General features: G+C 39.5%; 1 long non-coding RNA gene across 22 annotated transcripts in view; it reads left to right on the top strand.

Moving 5' to 3' along the window:
• Window positions 1-27,145, top strand: part of LOC104909589 (uncharacterized) — a 299,514-nt gene that overhangs the window by 121,173 nt on the left and 151,196 nt on the right. For 4 of the 22 annotated variants that reach the window (XR_014881983.1, XR_014881989.1, XR_014881985.1 and 1 more), the window contains exon 7: window positions 19,511-19,718. The exons of 15 other annotated variants lie outside the window; for them this stretch is intronic. This is a non-coding gene — a long non-coding RNA (uncharacterized LOC104909589). Of the gene's footprint in view, window positions 1-9,846; window positions 11,899-19,510; window positions 19,719-27,145 lie in introns of those variants that run through there. 3 more of the 22 variants (XR_014881992.1, XR_014881990.1, XR_014881993.1) reach the window with 3 other exon arrangements.

Here is a 27,145-nt window from a genome sequence, read left to right as displayed (position 1 = left end):
CAGCTAGGTGCAAAAGCAGTTCAGAACACAGTGAAGTACACAGGTGACGGCACACTTTTCCAGAACGAATGGATGCTCTGACTTCATCAGAGATTTAGACTGAGTTAAGTCAGAATTTCAGAGCCAGTATTTGGTCTGTTATGGATCAATGACTACTTTTAGGTGATTTTATTCAGATTTCTCTCTTTATATGAAACAGAAAATACAACTTTATCTGTGTGTGAACATTTCTCCACACAGAATTATTTTCAGCAACACATTAGCTTGTCAGACCGGGCAGGTGCAACTGTAGTGGTGTCAAAAAAGGACAGCTTTATTAGAATCTCTTCAAATGAGGAGGGTTTTTTTTTCCTGCCAATTAGTACTTTTTTAAAAAAAGCTAAAAACGTGTCTTCCTCAAATACAGCACACCATGTACTTCTTAATAAAGACAATGTGTGTGCTGAGTGTCACATTTCAAACTTCAGCTGTTTTTGCTGTTGCCCTATTCAAAACAAGTATGGTTAGAATTTCATTACAATGGGAAAAGAGTATGTGTATATTTGTTTCCCACTGTTCCATAGCACAAAAGCTGCTAGGAATTTGCTCCCATTTTAGCAAGATGTATTGGTGTTTTGTTGTCTGTCTAATGCATAAAAAAGTTCAGTTTCAAAAGAAGAGAAACATGTGAAACCAAAAGGCTAAAATGAATTATTTTCCAACTTCAACTGGTATTGATGCTATTACTGTGATAGTCGGCTGAAATCTTCAGTTAAGTTTCTGAAAGTACATAAAGTTGAAGATATAATTAGTGTTTATATTTCTGAAGCTTACTTCATGTAGTTCCTTCCTTAAGAAGCTTCGTGGCTTCTGAGTTTCACTGCAGGAATCTTCTTTTCGTGGCTGGATATAAGGTTCTTAGGTTCTCATACATTACTCCAACCACATTATATAGGGTGAAAGGGTTAGTGTACATGTCTAATTTGACAAGATAAATGAAGTGAATGAACCAGTCTTTATTGCTAAGATAGGGAAATGAGGTGAGGGAGACATATGCCAAAGATCAGATAGATTAGGGCTGAGAATTGAGGCCATGTCTTAGAATTCCCTTAATGATAAGAGAAAGTATTTCCTTTTGGTTATGGCAAACTAACACAGGTAGTATGCCATATTAAACCGCCATCTTCTATGGTCTTGTAGATTTCCCTTCTCTCTTGCCCTGCTTATTCAGAGCAAAATATATTTTCACCAACAATGATTTTGCAGTGCTTTTGTACTATGTGTACAGGAAGCTGAATGAGTGTCTGGGGACCTTTTAACTGGATCTATAAAAAGTCTGTGTCAATAAAATCCTGTCAGATCTATCTTTCTGTGCTGTGATTACGGAAGAGGAAAAAGAAAGACATTGCTCAATGTGATGGCAATATTCCAACTAGTAATCTTCTCCCATGTGGTCACGTTTCCTCAGATAAGAAAAATTACTGCTTTGGTGTCAGTGGAGATGGGGTCACTGAATGGGAGCAGGAGCGTTCTGTTTTTTTTTTTTTTTCCACAATGGGTAGTTGTTTTTTGTGTTTTCCTGACTGCATAAACTATGTCCATGGTTACTGGCCAAAGTTTATTTCTGTAGGAAATAGGTAACCATGTTTGTGCAGTGGGGGTATCAGGACACAGAGGATTTGAAAGGAAGGGTCCAGAGGTCATCAGCTGAGGGGATATGATGAGGAAATGCAATGAGATATACCATGTGGATTCTGGCAAGTTCTTCATGGGATGCTTCCTTTCAAGCTCTGGTGAGCAGAAGAGGCGAATAGAAGCTCTTTGATAACGCAGCAGCAGGGTGAGGTCCTTTCAGGGCCAGCTCTTCACCTTATATAAAACCATGCAACTGATTTATGCCCACACAGGTTTTGGCCTGAATCTTCAATTTCTTTCTTAGATAAGTTCTATTTTCCTTAAGTGTGCTCAGACTATCAAAAGATTGTTGATGTTTATTTCATCAAAACTTGTTGCTCCTGCCACCCTATTTGCTCATTATATTCCCCTGAAGTATCATCGTGGAGTAATTTTATTTCGTAGTTCTCGTAAAAAATTATGTCCAGAACTACAAATGGCTTTGTGAATGCCAAGAGCACTTCTAAATTGTCTTTTCTTGTTAAGTGACCAATGGAATGCTGACAGGCTATAAATATAGAATTAATCGTGCTAGATAATTTATGCTGTTGCTACACTGTTTGTATCTTGTGTTTCCACATTCGTCTTGCTTCAGGTATAACTTGTGCTATGACCTTGTGTTTTATTACTGCCTAAAGCATCAATTAGACTGTGACTGCTGCTCACGTATGTGCATTTAAAGCTGAGTGCTGTGGAGAGTGAGATGTGTTGCTCAGAGCTGACTGAAGACCTTGCCCAAAATCAAGTACGGAAACTCAGTCAGCTAGTTTCTGTGAGCACTCTGCTGTAACATTCTGCCTCTGTTTAGGACCTAAGGTCTTTGCTGCTTTCCAAATGACCATCTACCTGAACTCAATTTACTCCTGAATACTGTGTAGATCTCCAAGAAAAAAGTGATGGTACTTTCCCCAGAGGGTTGGAAGTCTAAAAATGAGTGGAATGTGAAAGAAATATTTTTATTTCACCTTTGAAGGTAACAATCGAATGAGTGGAGATACTAAATCACCCAGATCATGCTAAAAATGCAAAATGTGGATTGAAACCAAAATTTCAGACAAGCATCTAACAACAGGATGCCAACTGGTCTTGTTTCGGTGTTGCTTTGTGCTTTATATGTGTATGAATATATCCACATTTTGGTTATACTTAAATAATTATAAAATATTCATGGTAGAAAAGGTGGCTGTGACAAATCAGGTGACTGTATCCCTGGCTTCATGTTACCTTACTTTTGAACCAGGTGATGAGATGTGATGCAAGAAGGTTCCTCATCTGCTTAAGCGTGGAAGCCATCTGTCTGGCTTAGCAGAGGGCTGGTGATCTGTGATTATTGGCTAAGTCTGTGGTGGAGAATGTGAAAAAGCACTCACTGAGAACATTTCTATTGCCATATGTGCCATCATCATGTACAACAGGATAGTAAAATTTATATTTGTTAGAAAACTCATTATTATGTTTCTCATATCCTCCAAAGCAACTCAAAGGTTTTAGGTCTTTGAAGTCTTTCTAGAGGTAGGTAGAAAAATGTGAAATTATGTATTATGCTTTACTCATATTAAAAGATCATTTTTGCATGGGTTGTGTACCTTACAGAAATTTCTATCTGTAGCAGACCATCTTCTTTCATCCTGCACATATTCTTGGATTTGGGAAATGGTAATGAAATCTGATACTAGACAGTTTGTGTTGTATAATCTACCTGCTTCTCTTGCAGCAACAGTAATGCTTCATAGTTGCAGCATCTTCTTACACAGCACAGGAGAGACACAGCATTCCTGAGGTACTGCCAGAGGCTGCACCTTCAAACAAGGTGAAATTAGGAATAAGTCATTTTTTTGGTTCATGCAGTCCATCTAAGGGAAGCAGATGGATGGCAGCTTCTTTGTCAGTGATCAGCCTTTATTTGGTTGACTCTCTTAGCTAAGACTGATGTCAGTGGAAGCTCTGTGGCCTGAGTGCCAAAGGTTGATTTGTATTACAGATTATATATTTTCTGCAAAAAATAGTGGTGATTTAGTAGTTCACTGAAATTTTGATAGTTTGTGTTCCAAAGGTCTTGTCTAGGTTAGGAAACAATGGCTTCTTACCTAAACAGTGTCCAGTACAAGAATGGAGCATTAGCTAAGTTCTCTCCAGTATCAGATATATACTTCTACCATCTTCATGAAGTCCTGAATAAAGACATAAACAGTCAATATATTTTCTTCACTTACACTCAAAGCTAGCTGGAGACACAGGAACTTAACTGCTTATTGGTCAGATTTGGAGGACAAACAGTCCTTTACTATATAGTGTCCAGATTACAAAACTGCAAACAAATGAGTCTCTGGAAGTGTCTGGAGGGTGAGAAAAAAGACTCAAACTCTGCTTTTGTGCTTTTATTACAATATAAATGTCATTGTAATAGTGGCTGTCAGAGAAAGCACATGCTTTGGGCATAAATGTAGTTAATTTCATTAATCCTTCGAGCACTAGTTTAGGACTATGCAAAGTAGAAGTTAATGAGGCCGGAAAGCCATAGAGACTGTCTTCATAAGAGTCTTACTTGCTTCAGGGACACAGAAATTTCCTGCTGAGATACATCATCTAAGAGCTGTGCATTTATTAGCTACCATGATGATTTATGAACATTTGTATTAGCATCAGGTCTGAAATATATATGTAATTTCTTGTCCACTGTTAACAAGTGATGACACCATATTAATATCATGAACATGGGATCAATTGTTGAGGATCATGAATCATTCTTATTCTTCCTACAAACATCTATTTTTTTCTCACCTTATTATTTTTTATAGAAAGAATGAGGGAGTACTGTGGTTATGTCACCTGGTCTTCAGCAGAGACCACTGTTATGGCTGGAGGAATACATGTCCCATGTGAAGAGTCTGAGGGAATGGTGCATGCTCAGTCTCGAACAGAGGCAGCTTCATGGGAGGCCAACAGCAGCTCCTCAGTGCCTGCAGGAAGCTTAGTGAGAGGGAGGAGCCAGACCATGTGCATAGTGGGAGGATGAGAGCCAGCAGTCATTTATTGAAAAGAGAGAGGATCAAACAGTTCAAAGAGAATTATTTTTTCCCTGTGAGGGCAGCTAGGCAATGAAACAAGAGCCCAGAGGGGTTGTGTAGCCTCTGTCATTGGAGGTTTTCAAGATCCAGTAGGACACAAACTAGGGACTTTCTGAGATCCCTTCCAACCTAAATTATACTGTTGCCACACACTTTACAGTACAGAACTTTAGTGATTTCTTGGGGAAATTTTGTTGTATTAGAATGATAGAAATTATTTTGGTGTGGATTAAAGAATTCTATCTTGTTTATAATTGTTTTCTAACTTGTGATTTAAAAACAAAATGACAGCTTCTCTTAAAATTGTCAATTTCAAAACTTACAGCAAAACCCAAAACTTCCTATCCGTTGTCTGCTTTTCTTCTCTTCCTGTCTTCTCTCCAACAGAAGTCCCCAGATAGAATTAAAAGATGGTTCCTAAGCAACAAAATATCAAAATACATGACAATACTTGTTGATCCAATGTTTGGTTCCCTTTCAGTGTATGTAGTTTATGTGCCTTTAAATTAAAGGCAGTACTTTTGATTCTTATTCAGAGAAGAATCTGCTACTTAATTGAGGCAAATCTTGTTTAATAAGGGGGAACTATGAGACACATATGTAACATTATTTTTCAAACATGTATTAGACTAGTAGTTTGAAGCTCTCATAAACTCATTCTAGCAATTAATAGTTATCTTTTTTTTTTTGTCTGCAAAAATCAAAGAGGAAAATATGTTCTTGAAATGCTGTATTATATTGCAGAAATAAGTTGTATAAACTTCAATGGAAGAAGAAATAATGACATTATTCCAACATATATATGTTAGAAATTCTCTGACTTAAATCCATGCTAGAAAGTCAAGGATGCTTTTTTTTTCGGATCTTGAGAAGACCTAATATACATGACCCTATTTTTGGTTACCATGTACAAGTTCAGGTATCTTTTCAAGCTGTGAGTGAGAGAATAAGATTTTGAAATCTTTGGGTTGTTTCTGGCTTCTAACTGCAAGAAGAACAAGATAAGAATAATGTTTACATGGTATTTGAAAAAGAATAGGATTATATCATTCTGTCAGCTTTGCCAGCTTTATTTACCTAACTCTTCAGCTAATACCACTGATATCTCAATTGGACTATTTATTTGGTAAACTAGGATTTAGGCAAGTGTTGATGGCAGGAGTAACTTAAATTTAACTTGTCTATCTCTACACAGTGAAAGAAATTCCTCTTTAACAAAGGCCCATCTTCAGCCTTCTTTTCTCATTCTCAGCAATATCTTACCACAGCTGTTGTAATGTACTTATCGGTGAAGCACAAAAAAGAGTAAGGAATGAATTGATCTCACCTTGCTTTGCTTTCTAAAAGCTGCATTTATCTGAAGCAATTGTTCTGCCTAATTCTAAAATTTGGTCAAAGTAATATGTGTCTTCCCAAAGCTGTTCATCCCATCATAGGAATACTTAGCTGAAAAACTTAATGCTAACCATTCAGTTAGCTAAGGCTAAGTGAGATGAACCTCATTCTACTAAATAAGGTAGAATTTCATCCTCTGCATAACTAGTCTTCAAATAAAAAAAAAAGAAAAAAAAAATATACCTTTCTAAATAGTGTTAAAGTAAATTGAGATGGTGTTTAGGAAAAATGGGGATGCACTGCTGAATGATGATGATGGGTGCCCTGGTAACAGAGGACATTGAGAAAGTGGAGTTACTGAAAGCCTTTTTCTCTTCAATCTTTAATGCTAAGACTAACCCTTGTGAATCCCAGGTCCTGGAGACAAGAGTGAGGGTCTGGGGAAAGGAAAATTTCCCTTTCATCAAGGAGGATCTGGTCAAAGGCTGTCTTGGCAAACTTGACGCACACAAATCCATAGACCTCAATGGGATGTACTCACCAGTGCTGAGGGAGCTAGCAGAAGTGATTGCCATGCCACTCTCCTATGATCTTTAAAAGTTCATAGAGATCAGGAGAGGTGCCTAAGGACTGGAGGAAAGCCAGTATTGCTTCTGTTTTCAAAGATTGAAAAGGAGAAGCTGGGAAACTGCAAACCAGTCTGCTTCATCTCCATCCTCAGGAAGGTAATGGAACAGCTCATTTTGGATGTCATCTTCAAGCAAGCAAAAGAAAATAAGGTTATAAAGAGTAGTCAACATGGATTCTCCAAGGAGAAATCATGCTTGACCAACCTGGTCGCCCTCTATGATCTCATGACCGTCTGGGTGGATGAGGAGAAAGCAGTGGATGTTGTGTACCTTGACTTCAGCAAGGTGTTTACACCATCTCCCAGAACATCCTCATAGATAAGCTTAAGAAGTTTGGGATAGATGAGTGGACAGAGAGGTAGACTGAGAACTGTCTGACTGTCAGACCTCAGAGGGCTGTGATTTGTGGCACAGAGTCTAGCTGGAGGCCTGTAGCTGTCATTGTTCTCCAGGAATTGGTACTGGATCCAGCCTTGTTCAAAATTTTCATCTGTGACCTGGATGAAGGGATAAAATGTACCCTCAGCAAGTTTGCTGATGATATGAAGCTGAGAGGAGTGACTGACATACCAGAAGGCTGTGCTGCCATTCAACAAGAACTGGACAGGCTGGAAAGTTGGGCAGAGAGGAACCTTATGAGATTCAATGAGGGCAAATGTAGAGTCCTACACATGGGGAGGAATAACTACACTGATCAGTAGGGGATGACCTGCTGGAGAGGAGCTTTGTGGACAAGGACTTGATGTTCTGGCAGACAACAGGTTGGCCATGAGCCAGTAGTGTGCCTTTGTGGCCAAGAAGGCCTTTGGTATCCTGAGGTGGATTAAATAAATCATGGCCAACAGGTCAGGGGAGGTGATTCTTTCCCTCTGCTCTACCCTGGTGTGGCCAAATCTGGGGTAATGTGTCCAGTTCTGTGCTCCCAGTTTAAGAAAGACAGGGAACATCTAAAGAGTTCAGCGGAAGCGATGAGGGGCCTGGAGCCCTCTCTTATTAGGAAAGGCTGAGAGACCTGGAACTGTTTGGAGAAGAGAAGACTGAGGTTAGATCTTATAAATACTTATAAATATCTAGTGGGTGGGAGTTAAGTGGATGGTCCAGGCTCTTTTCAGCATTGCCTAATGACAGAACAAGGGTCAATAGGTACAAACTGGAACATAAGAAGTTTCATACAAACACGAAGAAAATAAAACTACTGTCAAGGTGACAGAACACTGGAACAGGCTGCCCAGAGGCTGTGGAGTCCCCTTCTCTGGAGATATCTAAAACCTGCCTTTTCCGTGTAACCTAACCTGGAGAGCTTGCTTCAGTGAAGGAGCTGAAGTAGATGGGACCCTCCAGAGGATCCCTTCAAATCCTTATATTTATGTGATTCTGCAGTTCTCATATTCAAATATAGCTTGTGAGTCATTACAGTATATTATGCATTCTAAGAAACCCTCGTTCTCCCAGCTATTAAAAAGTAAGATTATTGTCTAAAACTGCAATCATCTGTTGCAATTTCTATGTTATGTGGGAGACTCATTCCTGTTCAACAGCTCTCTGAGAGTCATTTACTGTACTGTGTTACAAAGTGGGATACAAGCCAGCAACATGAGCAACAAAAAATAATGATAGTGGGTACAAATCTATCCGTAGCACACCTTCAGCTCAAATATTTACGTAATGCTTTTGGTCCTGTAAAGCACAAAGAAGTTTTTGTCCAGAGAGTCAATAGAAATCATGGAGAATCAGTTCATATTTTGTTAAGAAAGCACTGAAACTAGCCAGAGCACAAAAATGCCCAAGTGTCAGTCCTGATTATGCAAACATTAACTCAGAACAAAGATTTTGCTTTTATAGCTCTATTTTTTTTTTAACAAGTTCACTGTTTCTCAGAAAGAAGGGAAGATCCCAAATCCAGTTACAGTCCTAAACACGCTTTGACACTGTTTTCCCTATTTCTTGGCTGTATTTTTAAGGTGAACCTGTTAGCCAGGAATTACTGAGCCCCAAAAAGACAAAATGCCAAGTGCAGCAGAGCTCTACAGTCAGAATTGCAGCTGTAGTATCAATAGAGCTGATGTGTTCTCATTTTGAAGATCTGAAAATTACAGTTATAACATGGATTAGTTAGTTATAAAATGATTGAATTAGAAAAGATTGGTTATGAATTCCTGCAGTGCTGACTTGATAAACATGCTGCTTCAGTCCCTGTTTCAGACTAGCACAGAGGCAACATTTTTTTCCCTAGAAAATCTGAATTCTCAGTTGGAAATATCTGAACCTTGCTCATTTGATTGTCAAATGGCTGTAAGACAAAATAACTTGTCCTAAATGAAGTAGACTCGTTTTATCAAAGTTTTTTTTTTTTTTTTAACATCTCTATAACCCATTTTGTTCTTGGGACAGGATGAGGTTCCTTCTCCTATAGGCCTCCATTTCTGACAGATGAAGTAGCAATAGGGTTCCTTGGCACTGCATGACTTGCGCTTGACTTGTTTGCAGAACTCCAGTCCCCTCTGTTGTATGTTGCCAGCAGACTGTGCTGGCTCTTCAGATGTTTTAAATGGAACAATGCATTATTCATATGCCATAATATGAATTCATGGTCCTTCCGCAAAGGAAATTGCTTCTACCTACTTCTAAGACTTCTCCCATTCAAGAAAATTAAATGAAGCACTCAGAGATGTTTTTAATTGCTTACAACTCAGTTAGAAACTTCTAAGAATGAGTTTCTTTTTGTAATGTAACTTGAGAGCCCATTCACTGAATGTAATTATGCTGTATGATGGACTGGGAAATATAAGTGGAGAGCTAAATAAGATGGAGATGACAAAATAATGGTAATAAAAATAATAGTGCTGGAGCTATGTGATACTTCCTCACAGTGTACCATACTGTCACTGTGAATACTAATGTAGCCTTCTGGCTTCCTTCTGTAGTGTTTATTTAGCAAACAGCATGCACTGTCTCTCTTCTGGACCCTAATGTAAAAATGACCTGGCTGTGTGTTTGGGAGCTCTTTGGAGAAGTGGAAGTGAGAAGGCATTTTGTCCTGTCTGTGGTTTGACCACAAAACTGCATCCTTGAGGTTGATGTGTTACTCTTCTCCTCTGTGAGAGTGGATGGTAGCTCTCAGTCATGGAGTCTAGCCATGCCTCTGTGCTTTGCCTGTCCAGGGACTCAGTTGAGGTCCAAGATGAACCTTCCAAGAGATGGAAAGGCCACCAGCCATAGACTTGTGCGTGGAACACTATAGTGACCCAGATAAGCCACTGCAGTTGTTTACCAGTAAGGAAACCTCTAATATGTTTTTCAATAGCAGCATTAGAAAAGGCTTTTATAGATTCTTTAACACTAAACAAACACATTTTATCAATCACATGAATGAATTTGTTTGCCTGTCTAAATAGCACTGTGGTAGCAGGGCTGTTCCTGTTAATCTGTAACTAGTAGGCTGGCTGGAGAAGAATTGCCCTGACACCTTAGTTGTGCTTACTGGGGCTGGCAGATGAGGAGAATAGCCTCTACATTCAAAGAAAATAACCAATGGAGGTGGCTGGGATATAGGTTCAAAAAGAGAAGAGAAGCACTTCTGAATGTGGAGATATGTGCCTTATTGGCAAACATTTTCTTTTTGGTGTACTAACTTTCGCTGTAACTTAAGTAACCAGACTACATGTGCTTTCCAGACTCCCTGGTTTGTCTAGTGAGATGAATCCAGCCTTTCCCACTCTTCTGTTTCTCTTTTCCCACCCTATTCCAGATGTGCAGGCCTGCATAAAACAGCATGATTCCAATTAAAATGATACTTTCCCATTCACTATTCATCCAGTTCTTTCTTGATGTGAAAATGAAATGTGACCCAAAATAACCCAGATGAGGAGGGGGAGGGTGGTGACTCTATCATTACGTACGTGCAATTTATTTTTCCAGTGTTTTTTTTTAAATTTTATCTTTTTTTAATTTCCTTTCAAGTATTAAAACAAAACAAAAACCCACAAACAGGAAGGAACAAACAATTGGATGTATGCAGGAGCCTCCTATTCAAACCAATGGCATCTGAGGACAGGAATTATCATCTAGATGGAACAAATGAGCAAGACACTGATACGTAATGGTTACTAATTAATAAAAACAAAATCGAGACCCATAATGATGAGACTTGGAAAAATGACTTTTGCAAACAATACCAGTATTCTTGCTTGGAAGATAGAGATGAATAATAAATATGAAGTGCAGGACCTCTGAAGCTAAGTAAATTTAATTTATTTTAACTTTTTCAAGAATCACAGAAACATAGAGTAGTATAGAATAATTTAAAAGTGATTATTATTATAATATTTGTCTCACTTTTAATACTGACTCAGAGTTTGTAATGCTTTTCTATTTTCTATGCTGAAGATGTGGTGATTTATGGGCTAAACACACAGTATCCAGAGGCATGCTGAAGTGAGGAGTGTGTTTCTCTCTGTGCTGAGCCTTTCAGAAAGAGCAGCTTTTAAAGATTGAGTCTGGAAGAAGGTTGAATGAAAATTCGAGGGCTTTGAAAGAAAGGCCAGAAAAAGCCTGAAAGAAGATCATCCTGTTTCTGTACCTCTGGAGGTTCTGGCCATCAGACTACAAGAGTAAAGTCCAGTTAAACAAAACTGTCAAGTTTCCGTCAAGTTCAAAAATTTCTTGAATTTAAATATTCTAGACACTTTGGTCTCATTCCTTTCCTACTCCATAAACTGCTAAGGTTTTTAATGATTGCACCTGGTCTCACTAATGCATGAAGTACTTCTGAGAAATAGAGTCTAATTACTGTGTCCCTCCAGGGACATGCAGGGTATAGCAATGGTGGAAGCTGAGGATGCTTTTCTCTCTTAGGAGAGTTTCAACATCTTTTAGGGTCAGGCTCTAAATTATTTAGGGGGCCCCCGGTACAGGAAGGACGTGGAGCTCTTGGAACGGGTCTAGAGGAGGGCCACTAAGATGATCAGAGGGCTGGAGCACCTCTCCTATGAGGAAAGGTTGAGGGAACTGGGCTTGTTTAACTTCGAGAAAAGAAGGGAGACCTCATTGTGGCCTTTCAGTAGTTGAAGGGAGAACAGGTGAGGGAACAGCTGTTTTGAGGGTGGACAGTGATAGGACAAGGGGAAATGATTTTTAAACTGAGACAGGGGAGGCTTAGGTTAAATATTAGGAGGAAGTTTTTCACACAGAGGGTGGTGACACACTGGAACAGGTTGCCCAAGGAGTTTGTGGATATCCCATCCCTGGAGGCATTCAAGGCCAGGCTGGATGTGGCTCTGGGCAGCCTGGTTGGCAACCCTGCACATAGCAGGGGGTTGAAACTAGATGATCATTGTGGCCCTTTTCAACCCAGGCCATTCTATGATTCTATGATATGATTTTATCCTTTTTAATTGTAGAATCATAGAATTGTTTGAGTTGGAAGGGATCCTTAAAGGCCATCTAGTCCAACTCTTCTCCACTGAAGAGGGGCACCTATGGCTTAATTAGGATGCTCAGAGTTGCTCCAGCCTGACCTTCAATGTATCCAGGGACAGGGCATCTACCACACCTCTGAGCAAGCTGTTCCAGTGCCTCACCACCCTTATTATAAAAAAACCTTTTCCTTATATTCAATCTAAATCTCCCCTCATCTAGTTTGAAACTGTTTCTCCTTGTCCTGTCACAACAGAATGCTAAAAAGTCTGTCCCCTTCTTTCATATAGTCCCCCTTTAGGTACCGAACGGCCACTATCAGATCTCCCCAGAGCCAACTGTCCTCTGGTCCGAACAGCCCCAGCTCTCTCAGCTTGTCCTTATAGGAGAAGTGTTTCATCCCCTGGATCATTTTCTGGATCATTCTAACAGCTCCATGTCTCTCCTGTGCTGAGGACTCCACATCTGGACACAGCACTCCAGGTGAAGTCTCACTAGCACGGAGCAGAGGGACAGACTCACCTCCCTCACTGTGCTGGCCATGCTTCTTTTCATGTAGCTCAGGATCTATGGCTGTGATCATTGCTGCCCTGCCCAGAGCCACCTTCAGAACTAAGGATGTGAGTGAAAAAGCTTGAAGCCTTTGAGTTTCTGTGGCTTGTTAATAGAGAAAGTGTTTAACATACAGTGGCTGATATTTTACAGTCTGTATTGGGTTTTGCTGCGATTAAGTTAATTTCTTTTAGCAGCACATATTGTGCTGCAGTGCAGATTTGTGACAAAAATGTGTTGTTGATAATACACCACTGTTTCACCTTGTACTTAATAGTGCTACTGCAGCAGCAAGAACTTCTTTGTCTCTTGCTCTGTCCCCTGGCAAGTAGGTTTGGTGTGGGCAAAGGGTTGGGGGGGAGTCACAGGTGTCACAGAAGAAATATTACAGACTGTATACTGTGCAATGAAACCATGGGGAGCTTTTCCTTTGTAGCTGTTGCTCAGGAATTGGCTGGGGATCAATCTGCTGGTGGGAAGTAGTGATTGACTTTGCGTAGCATTTTGGTTTTTTTCAATCAGGGTTTTTTTTTTGTTTGTTTGTTTTTGTTTTTGTTTTTGTTTCCTCCCTTCTTCTTCATTTACTAAACTGTCTTTGCCTTGACCCATAAGTTTTTTTTCACTTTTACCCATCTGTTTCTCTCCCTAGTCCCACTGCAGGAAGTGAGTGAGCAACTGGGTCGTTCTTCTCATTTCTTCTCAGTAGCACCTGATATTCTAATTTTTCTTATTTTATAGATTGAGAAGTTAATATAAAGGTGACATATGTGAAAACAGAAAGTCACAAAGGAATTCTGTTGTATTCTTGTGTCTGCAGTCAGGCTTTCCTGATACATAGTCTTTTCCTGTGCTGGCTGACAGTAGCAGACCAGGAATCTTTCAAAACAACATTGAACTACCTTGTGGGATGAAAACGACGTATGTTCCCTCTTCATTCATGCTTCTGAAAACTTTGTTTCTAAATTAAACGATGGATGGTTTCTTGGACGCTGATTCAAACTGGTGAAACTGTAGTGAGCTCACAAGTTTCTAATGGCTTAACACTCAGTGGGATAGCAGAAGAATCAGGCTCACAAATTCTCCTGTAGAAGCCTAGTGGAAAAGAGTCACATTTGAAAGAGCTGAGCACCTAATTGTTTAAAGAGCCTGTACACCTAATTGTTTAAAATTAAGCAACCAGTAATGGTTCTGATCCCATGGAAACGGCTCTAAAAAAAGAAAAAAAAAAGCCTTCCTCCAATGAAAAGTGATTAGCTTAAAGCATCATGTCCCATTTTTGGCAGTTTGACTGCAGTTTCCATGGGAATGGGAGTAGCAGAATCCTGAAGTGTTATCTTAACTCCTGCAAATGACACAGATGGGGGTTAAAAGATGTAAATTATATTTCAACAGCAGCCTTAAATGCATTAATTTGGAGAGATAGAGAAGGGAAAGACAACAAAATGTTTTTCTTTTTTCTCCATCTGCAATGCATCTCTGATGAAAGATGCAGTTAGTCACAATAAAATAAAATGACCTTTTTGGCCTTTTGTTCATAGTTCAGTGATGTAGTAATATTTACCACTTTGAGAACACTATGACCAGACATGTCAAATTTCTTGAAATTTTGTTCTCACTTTTCTGAAATGGGCAGCTGAGTCAGAAAAAAGAAAAGTCTCCAAAAGACCGGGGATTGGGATTATGGCTAGAAAACACTGTTGGTTTTTGTTTTTTTTAATGTCTAGCACCTTGGCTGGGGGCTCTTCAGCTCAAATAATAAAATGTTTTTCAGGATTCCCAGCTCAGGATCTGGGGCACCAACACTCTGCCTACCTCAGGACTCTAACTCTGCCCATGCCCAAGACTCCACCTCAGCCCCAGTCCTGTCAGCTACTACCCCAGTGAGACTGCAGCAGGGCCAGACTTCAGATCCCCATAGCCCTGCCTGGCCATGGGATCCACTGAGTCAGGCCCATATTCTAGCTTGATCTTGGCTTGTTCTGAGGGAGGTGCTCAGGCTGGGGTGGCAGGACATGGGACAGACTCAAAGGACACCTGTGGGGAGCTGCTTACCCACATGGTGACCCAAGGGGTGGACGTTTGGAGTTGGCTTACAAAGCTTTTCAGCTCCAGCTGTCCTAAAATGGAAAGATACATTCTGTAGCTTCCAAAAGTGATCTCAAATTGAACACAGTGCCATCGTATCTGTCTGGCATCTCATCTCACCTGTCTTCAGTGTGGGGAAATGAGCAGGCTTGAGCACTGTGCTTTCTCTGTTTCAGCTGGCAGTTGAGCTTGAAACTTGGAGTGTTTGAATTACTTGTGCTTTGATAGTACATATGCTGTGTCAAACAGATACCTATAGGGATTTTTTTGAGATCGGTTGAGGAAGGAGAAGAGCATGTAATCCTTTATAGACTTCAGCTGAGAAAAGGTCTCCTCACTCATTTTTAATCTTTCTTTTTCCAGTGTGCTAGTCAGTAATGTTGAGGACAGTGAATTTAGCTTCTTTCTCCCCACTGTGGTGGAGAACCTGGAAGGAGACTAAAGTCTTAGAATCATGGAATCATAGAATCACTCAGGTTGGAAAAGACCTTAAAGATCATTGAGTCCAACCACGACCTAACCATACTATCCTAACTAACAACTCTCCACTAAATCACGTCCCTGAGCACCACATCCAAACGTTTTTTAAACACATTCAGGGATGGTGACTCAACCACCTCCCTGGGAAGCCTATTCCAGTGCTTAACAACACTTTCTGTAAAGAAGTGTTTCCTGATATCCAACGTAAACTTACCCTGGTGCAATTTGAGGCCATTTCCCCTCGTCCTGTCACCAGTGAGAAGAGGCCAACCCCACTCTTGATGTAGCCACCTTTCAGATATTGGAAGACAGCAATAAGGTCTCACCTCAGCCTCCTTTTCACCAGACTAAACAGCTCCAGTTCCTTCAGTCTCTCCTCATAGGGCATGTTCTCCAAGCTCTTCACAAGCCTTGTTGCCCTTCTTTGGACCTGCTCCAGCACCTCAATGTCCCTTCTGTACTGAGGTGCCCAAAACCGAACACAGCAGTCGAGAAGAGGTCTCACCAGTGCTGATTACAGGAGCAGGATGACTTCCCTAGTCTTGCTCACCACACCATTCCTGATACAAGCCAGGATACCATTGGCCTTCTTGGCCACCTGAGCACACTGCTAGCTCATGTTCAGCCGACTGTCCATCAGAACACAAGGTCCCTTTCCATCAGGCAGCTTTTCAGCCACTCCTCCCCAAGCCTGTAGGGTTGCCTAAGGTTGTTGTGACCAAAATGCAGGACCTGACACTTGGCCCTATTGAAACTCATACAGTTTGTCTTGGCACATCAATCCAGTCTATCCAGGTCCCTCTGTAGTGCCCTTGTCCCCTTAGGCAGATAAACACTCCCTCTCAACTTGGTGTCATCTGCAAACTTACTGAAGGTACACTCAATCCCCTCATCAAGATCATTAATAAAGATATTAAATAAAAGTGGCCTCAGTACCAAGCCCTGGGGGACACCGCTCATGACCGTCTTTTGAATATACTCGTGATGTGAAAAAAGTTTACTATGTGTATTGCTCATGGAAACAGGGTTGCTTGGTTGTGATTTGGCAGAGCTGTATGACATCATTCCTCTAGACTAATGTGATGAACATCTAGGAGCTACTACATGCTTCATAGTGCTCATAATTTCTTATGAAGTATATAGGATGTGCTAAATAATAGAATGGCTTTCATTTAATATTGCAATTCAATATTGAATGATGCAGACGCAGTCTTTTTTACCTATGTGTATTTGTGACAAAACCACAACTCAATTATTATAGATTCCAGTTTCTTTTTAAAAAAAAAAAAAGTTTGTCATTTTTAATACCTTTCAGTATGTCTTGTTTAGAGCAGCTTTTGTTACACTACAAAGGTGAGAGTTGCTTCTGAAATCAGGATTAAATCATCTTCAAACTTGTCCATCTGTGTATGTATTTGTCTCGAGTAGATAAGAATTGTCTGTTAAATCTAATTTATATACATTTATATACATTTATAATAAAATGTCAGCTAATTATCTGACAATTTTTGTCAGAGAGGCCCACAGATCTGTTTTAAAAAAACTTGATGACATATCTGAAGTTTTCAAATTTTCTGTCACTAATATCACTTGTGTCACTAAAATCCACCCGAGGGTGCTGAGGCAACTGGCAGAGGTGATAACCAAGCCACTTTCTACTATCCATCAGTGTTCCTGGTCAATCAGAGAGAGCCCAAAGGGTTAGAGGCTTGCCAATGTGACTCTCATGTACAAGGATCCGGGGAACTACAGGCCTGTCAATCAGTCTGACTTCAGTGCCAGGTAAGGTTATGGAGCAGATTATCTTGAGAGAGATCACTTGGCATCTGTATAGGACAACTGGGGGATCAGGTTCAGCCAGCATGTATTCATGAAAGGCAGGTCCTGCTTGAGCAACCTGAACTTCTTCTTGCTTGAGTGATACACCTGGTGGATGAGGGAAATGCTGCTGACTTAGTCTACTTAGATTTCAGCAAAGCACTTGACACTGTCTCACATAGTATTCTCTGTAGAAGCTGGCAGCCTGGGGCTTGGACAGATACACTCTTTGGTAGGTAAAGAACTTGCTGGATGGTTAGAACCAGAGGGTGGTGGTGAATGGAATTAAATCCAGCTGGTGACTGGTCACAAGTGGTGTTCCCTAGGGATTAGTATTGGGGCTTATGCTGTTTAACATCTTTATTGGTGATTTGGATGAGGAAGAAATTGAGTGTACCCTCTGTAAGTTTGCAAATGACACCAAGTTGGCAGGAAGAGTTGATCTGCCTGAGGGTAGAGAGGCTCTACAGAAGGACCTGGACAGGCTGGATAGCTGGTCTGAGGCTAATAGGACAAGGTTCAACAAGACCAAATGCAGGGTCCTGTACTTTGGCCACAACAACCCCAGGCAACACTACAGGCTTTGGGCAGAGTGGCTGGAAGACTGTGTAGAAGAAAAGAACCTGGGTGTGTTGGTCAGTGCTCAGCTAAACATGAGCCAGCAGTCTGCCCAGGTGGCCAAGAAGGCAATGGCATCCTGGCTCATATCAGAAATAGTGTTATCAGCAGGAGCAGGGGAGTGATCATCCTTCTGTATTCAGCTCTGTCTGATGGGGGTGCACTTTGAGTACTATGTTCAATTTTGGGCTCCTCACTACAAGATAGACATTGAAGCCCTAGAGCATGTCCAGAGAAGCCGATGAGGGGTCTGGAGAACTTATAAGGAGCAGCTGAGGGAGCTGGGATTGCTTAGTCTGGAGAAGGGAGGCTCTCTAGAACTGCTTGAAGTGAGGTTGTGGGGAGGTGGAGGTCAGCCTCTAATCCCTTGTAACTAGCAATAGATCTAGAGGGAATGGCCTTAAGTTGCTCTAGGAAAGATTCATGTTGGATGTTAGGAAATGCTTCTTCTCTGAAAGAGTGGTCCAGTGCAGGAATGGGTTGTCCAGGAAACTGGTGAAGTTACTGACTGTGGAGGTGTTCAAGAAGGATATTGTACCAAGGGACATGATTTAGTGGGTAATATTGGCGATACATGGACAGTTGGACTAGATGATCTTAGAGGTCTTTTCCAACTTTGGTGATTCTATGATTTAAAAATGGATTCTGAGTAAATTTCTTATGAGAAAAAGAACATTTTTTGTTGTGCTTCTCGAGCTGTTCACAAGGTGCTCAAATGGTGTAGAAAGATAAGGAGATTATCCCAGTTTCTGCGGCATGGAAGGCTCCTGGTTGATGGCATGGAGCAAAGAACCAGGAACTTTCTTGTGTTCTGCATTTCATTTTCAGGACAGATTTAATTATTACATGGTCCTATGTGGGGCTGATGTTCTTGATGATCCTTATGGATCCTTTCCAACTCAGGGTGTTTTACTTTTTTAAGTTGTGTTGTGGAGTTCCTTACAGTTACAGCTGAAATTAGTTTTAATTTCAGGCTGACGCCTACCTTAATTAACATTCAGCACATTTCTACAGTCTGCCTGAATTGATTTACATGAGGAAAAAAATTCTTTCTGCTATCTCATTTTTTGTGGAATAGACACCAATCACTTCACAAGTGTTAAGAGAACAAAAGCTTAGAGGTGGACTCTATGTAACTTCTTAGCGTGTGATTCTTGGTGTGAGTGACTTGTTTGTATTCATTTTCAGACCTGCACCCATAGTTTTTTAACTTCATGACAAGTTGGCTTTGTTAGAGTACTGTTGAACCAGACTGTAGAAGTGCCATTTGCTAAAGTTCAAACGTGAATTTATAATTTTCTGATTTTTTTGGATAGCTATTTAAAAAACAGCAGACCTTATTTTGATGAAGTAATTTTTGTAAATTGTTTAACTTTACCTTCAATAAATTGCATAAACAGTAACAGCAACAAGAAAAAAGCTTGTTTTCACAGGAAATTCAGAAATTTCTAGGAATTTAAGAGAATCTGTGAGGATGATAATAACTGGTAGAATGGTAGGGACTGTATTAGAGGAAAAATCATGGAGATCAGCTGTGCATGGAAGAACTACATAAAGAAAATGAAGCCATTGTTGTGTGTGTGTCACAGACAACACAAAATTAAGTTTTTAGCTATTTACACTGATGAAATAGGAGCTAATGCAATGACCAGAATAGGAAGCTTTCTTCTAGCAGGATATAAAATTTAAAATATGATGAAACTTGGAGAATAATATTACTTAATTTACTGTTGCAATCAAGTGGTTTATATGAATGATATAAGAAAAAACAATGGCACATTTATTTATTTTGTTGCACTCAGCTTTGTTTCAAGTAATGTAACATTTTTTGACAAAAAGCATGAATTTTGGTCTTAGAAGCTGTATGAGTCATGGCCTGAACCACTGATTGATCACCTGAGAAAAGGACTGAGTCAGCCCTAGGAGCACAGGTGAAGGCAATTCAGCTGTGAATTCACCTAGACCCTCCCCCCATTTAAGGGCTGACTGCCACTAAGGAACAATCTTTTTCTGGACATCTCTTCTCTGTGGAGTCTTTTTTCCAAATCTGGATCTTTAGATACAGGTGAGTATTCCATTTTTGTTTCTTTTCCCACTTTCATGGTGATAATCTTTCTAGCTGTAATACCAACTGTAACAGTGCAACAGAAGGTTTTTTTTTTTTTTTTTTTTTTTTTTTCCTCTTTCTTTCTCTTTCCTGTTGCTTTGTTCTCTTTTTATGCTTTTGCCTGAGAGTCCACTGAGAGTCTAGCTGAGAAACTTCTGCATAAACTGCAGCCCTCTGGCAAATATTTGTCTTTATTGAGCCACGTGGAATGATCTTCCAAGTTGCTCTGGATAGAATAAGTTGTCTTTTTAGGGATTGGATGTCAGTGGGATGCAATTAGTAGAGTCATTGGAGTGTCTATGATCTGAGAAAGGAATGCTGAAAGATAAAAATTCCCAGTTAATAATCAGGAGCAAAGCTTACCTATGCTCTGTATTTTCAGCATGCTAGGCCATTAGACTCTATATACCACGTATCTGTCCCACAGAAAATATGCAGGATAAGTCTTTAAAGGCTGAATGATTAAGCTTACAGGAAAATCTTGGCTAAATTCACTATTTCCTTTCATTTTGGTGTCATTGCTTAAATTAGTTTATAAAGTAATTTATGTTATTTAGTTTTAAGGGTTTGCTTTATCCTTATATGCTTTTTTCTTTTTTTTTTTTTTTTTTTTTTCCATACAAGCTGTAATGGGTAAAATTTGAATGATAAATTTAGATAATTGGGTTTTATTTCCCAAGCTATTGTGTTGATACAGGTATAGAAAAAGGTAATTTACTTTAAACACATTTTAAAAACTTTTTGGATGTTAGTTTTGGTTGAGCTCCTTCAGTGAAATTCTGTGCTGAAAAGGCCACTTAATGCTTATTTTTTGTTTCCATCTTTAAAGAAAAAGAAATACAGGAGATTAACAAAACAAGAGTTTATTCTTAAACTGGGGAATAAAAAAGTTACCTTGCCTGACTTTTGTTCGGCCCTTTCTGAATTTTAAAAGCTCAAATGACTTTATTTTCCATTTGTAGCTCTGTCTTTTGTCTCTAGGTCTTCAGCCTATTCAGACTATTTCTACTTGAAAATGGGCATTTTCTGGAATTCTTAGACTTCTGTTTGTGTAAGCCTGACTCCACGGATGAGTTTTGTGAGTGGAAGGTCCCTGCAGATCTCCTGACTAATTCTTTGAATGTAAAGCTTTTATTTCCATTAGTAGATTTCTCTTCCTCATGATTATAACTAAAATAAGCTGGGAGTTCCAATGTTCATTGAAAGGTAGACCCTATAACATAAATTACGTAGAAACTCAGTTTCTGCATATGTGTGAATTTCTCCATTTCTTCTTCCCGAAAGATCAGAAGGATCTTTAGTTCTAGGCCTTGATTATTAAAGGCAAGAAGCAGTGCAGCAAAAAACTTCATTGGTGTCTTCGTGTGATGTATCCTAGCAGTTGGTACAACCCATCACTTCTGGAACTAATGTATGAATAGCTGAGTGTGACTTGGTTCAGTAGAGTGTGTGTAAAGAGATGTCTAAATATAAATGTAGTACTTCAGAGTCAGTTACTGTCAGTCAAATAAATTTAGATCTTAAAAGTATATGAATCTATTTTTGATGTTGAAAAATGAGAGAAGTTACTGAGATTTTAGCTACTATGTGATGCACTTTTAAGAAATGCTGTGGCTATTTATCCATGCTGTAGTAGTCTGTGATAGAAGTTGATGTGACAGTCCTGAGATCTGTATTTCTATATTTAATTTGTGTATATACACCCATATACATAAGACATTTTTCTGGTCTAAAAAAGAAAGGCCTGTAGTGGAGAGTGCTATCTATTGCCATGTTCAAAGCTGACAGGATTTTAAGCAGCTGACATTTGCCTTCACAATATGAGAATTTCCTTCTTCAGCTGTACACAGCAGTTGAGAGACCTCATATGCATTAGCACATATTGTATCCCTTTTGTCTTGTTTGTTTTAGTGCCCCAATGAGCAGCCTGAGTTGGATTTCTGACTACATTTTATTAATGCTATGGGGTTCTTTTTGTATGACAATCTTGTAACTTTAATTAAACATGAAATGATCCTGATCTTATAATAAAAACTCTACAGATATTTGGTATGAAGAAGAGAATGGGAAAAAGAGGCATAGAAGACAGAACAGTGTATAACTGCTTTTCTTTCCTGATGAATTTTCTCTAAAACATTGATTGTGCATTATATACTCTACCATCATATCAGGATGGGGTGGAAGTCAGGAGAAAGATTATTCTACAAATAGTGAAATGAGTATACTGCTATTTGTAAAAACAAAAATAAGTTGTAGCATACTCACTGGAGGTTTTTGCCCTAGGGAAATGCCTCAGTGTGATTTCATTGTAGCATAGATAAATTTCCCTTGTGATAGTTTCAGTGTTTTCTATGACATCTCTAATAACTATAAAAGCTTTGTTGCACTAGCAGTTATTGACCTGTATGCTCCCAACCACAAGACCATAGCCAATGAATTGACCATAATGTAGTTGCTTCAGCAAGCAGCCAGATGTCATCTAAAATCAAAATGTTTAGCGGTGTTTTTTTTGTTGCTGTTGTTTTTGTTGTGGTTGTGTGGTTTTTTTTGTTTTGTTTTGTTTTTTTTTTTTAATCCAGAGAAGCTGCAGTCTTTCAGAGCGATTCATCTGAACCTTTCAGTCTCGCTGTGGACTAGTTAGAGCTATTGTCTAGAAGAGTTTGCTATAGTTGAGAGAAATACGTTCAAAACATACTTAAATATCTGGCATCCCATAACAAGAATAAAAACAAATTTGAAGAGGCCTTAAGTGGCACCAAACTCAAGCATGATTACTTTAGCATGAGCTTTGTGCTCCTTTGTGGGCCTCACATTAGCAGAAGATGTATTTGGTGTCAAAGGCAAACTGTCTTATTCCTCTAGGGATTCAAGTATTGCGATGGGGTAAAAGAGGAAGTCTAACCGACACAGGGTGTGGCAGCTCAAAAAACAATTTTTCATGTTAAAAACTCAAAGTAGGATGATACATTACTCTGTGTATAATACAAAAATATTAGGGAATACGGGCTTTTCCATCCCCTCCTCAGCTAAGCATTTTTTTTCAGTGTAACTTTGTTTTCCTGTGGTTCTTCAGCTTTCTACTGGGCCCTGCATTATCAATTGCTACATGGCACTTTCTCCAGATGGACAGGTCAACTTTTATCATCAAATATGTTCAGCTCTATCAGAATAGAAATGTATGTGAGTGTAAGGATGCAAAACAAAGGAGTACCATTTAAAGAGCTGATGGAGTCTATGCACGCTTTTTTTTTTCCAAAACTTCACATCAAAAAAACATCTGCTGGTGGTGTCTAAGGAAACATACTTGGTTTCTCTCTATCCTGTTCCATCTGGTTAAATTGCTGTGTTGTAACTGTGGCCTGTCCTTAAACTGGAAAAAAAAAAAAACATGGCCAGGAGGCTTCATGAGAGTTGGTGTCTGATGACTTAGAATGACTAATTTCTGAAGCATTTTCTGGAGATGTCCATCTCTTTCCATTGCCTATAGTAGGGATTAGAGGATGATGATGCTTCTAATTTAGGGCCCACCATTAGGTGTACAGTCTTAGATAAGCTGAATTGAAGCGTGTACTAGGTTCTCAACACAGCTGCTTTAGTGCTTTTTTCTCATATTTTTCTAACATTTTTCCCCTCTTGGTCTTTCCTATGGCACTGTCTGTCCCCCATGCTGTCTCAGTCACTGACTTTTTTTCTTTTGTTAGTCTAGCCCAAGTAAGATTCCTTAAAAGGTCAGAAGTAAGTATGAAGGTGTGGAGAAGATGGTGATGTTCAACTACTCTTATAATAATATGAGCATATTGTGCTTCTGCAGTGTGCTTTTTCTCCAGAGCTGAGAGCAAAAAAAGGCAAAAGGTGCATGCCAAAGAGGGAAATCTCTATGTAAAATAGGTACCTATTTCCTCACCAAAAAATGGAAATCCAAGAGATGTGTAACAAAACTTTGTAATCAAACATTGCACCATAAATTTCCAACAGAGCAAGACTCCAGGCTTGAAGTCACAGGGAGTGTTTCCATGTGGTGTGGCACCAACTTCAAATTTCAGTTTTTGTTCCATTGCTGCGTAATGAAAAATGAAATCTGTTTCTTGCTAAGACAGCTTTGGGGGACAAACATCTGATTTTTCTGGAACTTTATGACTGCTGTTGTTGCCCTGCCTAGACTCCCTCTGAGGAACTCACCTTTCTCTCTTTCCCACTGTCTGCAAATTATTCAGGCGTATATTCTTGATGTACATTCCTATTTTCTAATGATTATACCTAAGTGTATTGTGAGATGTAATAATTACAAGATGCCGCTGATTGAATGTAGTATTGTTTAAGACTCGCCTTCAGCAAGATATAAGGCATTTGGGGAGGTGATCCAGTATTTGTATTGCCTCTCACCTTCCTTCTTCAGTTGGAAAAATGATAAGGTTTGCAGAACAGTACGGAACATAGAATGGTGTGGGTCAAGAAATTTCCTGAGAAGTGAGAATTTTATTTTGTTTTTAGGAGAGTAAGAGCAAATTTTCTTGAACTGCCTTGGCTCCAGGATGTAAATTACACACATTTCAGTTTAGGAGGAGCTTTTACAAGCAGCCAACAGAAACCTAGGACACACTTTTTTTGGTAAACAGAGAGTCCAAGGAACTTCAGTCACAAAATAGGATTTTTTTTTTTCTTAAAATGTATTCATGCTCATGCTGCAGATGCTGCTCTCTCGTCATTTACTCACTTCACATGAAAAGTTGTAGAAATGTAGACTTGAAGCAGTTTTTACACAATAAAAGAGAGCCTCAGTTAATTTAGCACACAAACATCTTTGTCTGCAAGGACTCATCAGTTTCATACCAACAGCATTAATTGTAATTCTCAGCCCAGTGTGTAAAGGTAAATTGTGGATTTATCTCTGTATACTGCTGCTGCTTGCTGCATCTTGAGAGAGGAAAAAACAAAAAACAACAACAAAAAAAAACAAAAACAAAAAACCCCCAATCTTTTGCTCTCTCTGTTTCTGCAGCTTTTGTACAAGGGTCTGAGCTTCCTGCAAGCACTGAAGGTATCATCTCTCAAAGGGCCTAGGGAAAGATTTATAAAAATAGAGAGATGGAGGTAAAAACTCTCCCTCTCTCTCTTTCTCTCCCCCTCCCATCTACAGGGCACTTGTCCACTGATGTGCCAGGAATGAAGCTATTTTGTCTGCTCTGCCTATACAGTCTTGCTGAGCATGTCTGTGCCCAAGTCCTCAGCTTGATTGGCACATCTCTTCTTAAGTCAATGGATCTACTCCACTTGGGGCTGAGAAGCTGCTGATACAACCTCTAGTGTAATTCATAGGCTCTCTGGCATGCTGAATGCAGACAAAAACACTGTTCTGCTCTGCGAGCTCTTTGACTAGGTGAGCTGACCATGTGGCTATGAAGCTGTGCAGGTGTGAGGTTTTGGAGAAGGGTTGTGCTGTTTTTATAGGATCTGAGTTGTAGCTGTTGTTCTGCATTCACTTCAATGGTGGAAATCTAGGCTACTGGGATAGAGTTAAATCAGATTTTAGGAGTATGCTAGTATGAGTTTACACATTCTCTTAATTTGTTTAACCCTTTCTTATCTCCCTGATGGAAACTAATCTCAAATCTTGCTTTTTCTTTTCATTTGTACATTTGTGCCAGAGTTTCTGCCGGATGGGGACTTGACCCTTCAGCCATGTAATTGAGGAGTGAGCTTAAAAAAAAAACATACAATTTCTACACCTTAATCGTTCTGGGGACCACAAAATTACATCCAATACATTTGTAAACCAATCACATGTGAGGGGAGGTCTGGAAGTATTGAGCAAACTGAAATCACTTGCTGAGTGTTTAGAGAAATTCTTCCACTTTTTAGGTGGAATGTGGCAACTGTTAAACAGTACATGGCAACCACAGAGACAGTCTGGGACAGGATGGGAAACAGGAATACAATATTCTTGTGGGAACTGCGGGGAAAATAGAGACAGAATGCCCTGTAACATACTCCAGGGTCTGTTTGTGCAGAGGAATGCACAATTGGAGGGGTGGGGGATGGAAGAGAGGAATAGGAAAAATAGACTTCCCCTCCATGAAATGGATATTATTTAAAAACAATAGCTGAGAATTTCTCAAATTACACAAAAATATGATGCAGAAGAATACAGAGACAAACACAAAAGTGGAGGAAAGAGAACAGGAGAGAGCTCTCAAAATCAGCTAAATAGTTCTGGTAATTTCAAGACTACAGGAGAAATATTTATTCTAATCTGTGAGGCTTCTTGATACTATCTAATTAAAAAGTACATGGAAGAGAATTTTGTGAAAATTGCTATCAAAGAACATAAAACAGTGGGGATTTCCACAGGGGGACTTCCTAATCTGAACTTTAAGTAGGACTTTTTTCCCCCCTCTTTTTGAAACTGTTGCTTTATGCTTGCAATTATTTTCAAGAACAGATGTTATTTTTGAGCCCACTAGCCCATAACTAGGGGCAAGTTCAAAAGAATTGTGCTCCTACTTTTATCCAAGATTATGAGACAACCTTTCAAAATCTTTCAGTGTACCTTTTAAAAAAAAAAAAAAAAAAAGGGGAGCCTGAAGTGTCTGGCTTTACGTTATGGATATTGAGCACTTCCAAAAAAAAAAAAAAAAAAAAAAAAAGAGCCTTCTTTAGTTCTAGATTAGGCAGATTAGCAGCAGAGCATGTGAAATTTGTTATTTGCTCCAAATGTTAAAAAGATGCCACACAACCTCTCTAATATGCTCTAGGCTACACTTCTGCTGATACTGTACATCACAGATATGGTTCGTTGCTGCTTAATTTTCAGATTTGCTGTGTTCCCAAGGGCTTAACGTGTGACTTTGAGTACTACTGTTAGCTGTTGAAATCCTTCCAGTTTAACTGGAGGGTACTCCATGAGTTACCAGCCCAGATCTGATGGTGGTATCCTGTCATGTGCTTGTTCTTTCTGATAGCACTGGAGTATTTTGGTTGTTTTATTTTGGAAATGAATTTTAATTATATTTAATGGATTTAGCATTAATGAATTCAAGTTCTGGACTGATTTTAACATTAGATTTAACTTAGGATTTTTGGAAGCATAGCTCTTGCTGATGCTAGAAATTGGTGTATTTAATGTAAGTGAACCTGCTCCGGGAGGTTACGTTTGAAGAATCTTGATCTGTGTGGCTGAACTTCTGAGTCCTTGTCTACTTCAGTGAGCACGGGAATCTGCTCATACAGCTCAGGCCCTAATTTCGCAACCAGGACTCTGTTTCATTTTTCCATAATACAGCATGTCAGCAGAAACATGACAGAGTCAAGGGCTCTGAGGCTCCTACACTTTCTCTGGACAATAGCATTCCCTTAGAAACCAATAAGTTATAGACTAGAGACTGCTC

Source organism: Meleagris gallopavo, chromosome 2 (assembly GCF_905368555.1).
Source record: "Meleagris gallopavo chromosome 2, MGAL_WU_HG_1.1, whole genome shotgun sequence".
Classification (NCBI taxonomy): Eukaryota; Metazoa; Chordata; class Aves; order Galliformes; family Phasianidae; genus Meleagris; species Meleagris gallopavo.
The sequence above is the reverse complement of the archived record's forward strand: the minus strand, read 5'-3'. Positions and strand labels throughout refer to the sequence as shown.